The sequence below is a fragment of the Aulonocara sp. 'chitande type north' Nkhata Bay genome, linkage group LG20 (genome assembly GCF_057382095.1).
Source record: "Aulonocara sp. 'chitande type north' Nkhata Bay isolate Kocher_YH1m ecotype deep benthic linkage group LG20, A_spYH_male_GT1.1, whole genome shotgun sequence".
Lineage (NCBI taxonomy): Eukaryota > Metazoa > Chordata > Actinopteri > Cichliformes > Cichlidae > Aulonocara > Aulonocara sp. 'chitande type north' Nkhata Bay.
The window spans coordinates 36,195,409-36,197,542 of NC_141363.1; the positions used below are offsets into that span (position 1 = coordinate 36,195,409).

Consider the following 2,134-nt stretch of genomic DNA (forward strand, 5'->3'; position numbering starts at 1 on the left):
GCTCCCTAGTACAGGATCCATTTGGTATCAGATTGCACCAATGTCTAGCTAATCGTCTAGTACATTTGCTGCTAATGAGTGGTCATCCTTTGTCCTGCCTCCAGTTGCGCCATCCTGGCAGCACCCCACCTAATCCACACAGAGTATTTCTAGTAGTGACAGTGTGTTTGAAGCTGACTATTTCCTGAAGCATGCACATCAGAAAAGATAGCTGTGGAAACCTGATCACAGCCTGATCGTAGCAATGCTATTTGAAGTTCATGTGTGAAAATGCAGTTAGGGACAGCAGTGCCGAATGTGGACATATTGGAGATCCCACCATTCAGCTTAGCCAAAATCAGGAGTGTCTCGGTTCAGCTTTGCCGAGGACTGCAGTGAGTCCAAAAGAGTTGCAGAGGTGATATTGTTTAGCTGTTAAATAAAAAAGGGAAGTTAAAGAACAATTTGGTCTGCACTTTTTCTTTCAATGAGAAAGAACAAGAATTAAAACATATGGCGGCCTCTAAGGTCAAAGCACATGCAAGAAAATGCAAACAGGGAAATGCACAAGTTTATAAATGTTATAGTTACCGGGGAAAAAACAGATAGTCTTGTGCAGGCTAGTAGTTGTGAACATTCAGTCAAATCTGCAGATGTAACATAAATCTCTACCTATCAATTTAGACTCGTTATGAACTATGGGTCAAATGTGTATAGTTTGAAAGAAGCAAGTCTTGGGGCTGCATAATAAGGTTCAATCAAATAGTGCAACTTCATATGTATTTATATACATAGAGTATTGTGTCTGTGTGTTTATGCAAACTGATATTTTTAATCACACTGAGACAAAAAATAGGGGTAGTTGATGTTTTTATATGCTCAAAATGGGTCATTAAAGCCCGTGGGTAGGCGGTTACTAGGCAGCATGATGGTGTCATAATATATCACGTGTAATTCAACATTTGTGGATATAAATTAGATGTTAAGGTCATAAAATTAAAACAACAAGATGCTTTAATGAGGTGCTATTCTGTAGCATTTGTGTATTGTTGGAAGATTTATTATTCATCTAACTGATAACAGAATATCTGTAGAAGCACAGATTTTTTACCAGAAATTCTTCATTTGATCACTGTAACCGAGCACATATGTGGAAGTCGAGAGTCTCCTGAATGTTTGAGTGTTGTGTGTGTAAACTGATGTCCGTCCAAGCAGTTGTTGTTTAGATTCAAGCAGGTAGGAAGCGAGTCGAGTTTAATTAGAAAGTGAAAAGTGAACATAAAATCAATTTAACGTCCTTGAAAAATACCAGTGGAAAAATAGCTTTCTCTTATTGAGCCATTGCTTGTAAAAAAAAAAAGAAAAAAGAGAGAGATCTATATGAAAAGCAGAAATTCAGTTTAAACTTTCATTCAACCTTTGCTGCTATTGTCATGGTCCTGGGTCATTTTGACCCAGTGTTCTTAGTTTTTCTGTAGTTTTGTATTTTGTTTCTTATGTCCATTGGATTGTTTGGTTTGGTATTTGGATTCCCCCTGTGTCCATGTTTTTATTGTGGTGTTTGCTCTGGTACCGTGTTCCCATCCTATGTGTTCTGTGTTCTCCTCATCCCCTCGTATTCATCCTTCTTCTCTGCCTCTCTCTCTGCCTCTCTCTCTCCGTGCTCATCTCTGTATACTGTGTTGTGTTTAAGGTCCACATCTTGGTGTCAGTATCGTCAGTTTCGTGTCCTCCCTGCTCGGCCATGAGTAATTGTCTTCAGCTGTGTTCCCCGTGTGTTCCCACTTCCCTCGTTACCTTCTGTGTATTTATGTCAGAGTGTCCCTTTGTTCTGTGTTGCGTCGTCCCTCTAGGTTGTGTGCATTTTCCGTGTCTTCCCAGCGCCTCAGCTTTTAGTTGCTCCCAGTATAGTTTTATATGACTTCTTATGTTCCTGTTAATAAAGACCGGCCTTTGAGTTCATCCCCGTGTGTCTAGAGCCGTGCATTTGGGTCCTCTCTTGCCTTCACACAGCCGCCGCCTGACAGCTATTTAGCTTTACTATCTCTTCACACTGTGTTTTTCAGTGTGTCTTATCGTTACATATTTCTCTTGCCTGGCTTCGGGGGCGATGTCTGCTCCGCTCTGAGTGCACTGCTGTGTGTGTTTTTTTTAG

The 2,134-nt window shown here is 40.5% G+C and overlaps 1 pseudogene across 1 annotated transcript in view; it reads left to right on the forward strand.

The window, feature by feature from the left end:
* The window catches only part of LOC147306172 (uridine-cytidine kinase-like 1), a 30,521-nt pseudogene that overhangs the window by 15,225 nt on the left and 13,162 nt on the right, over window positions 1–2,134 (forward strand). The window lies entirely within an intron of this gene.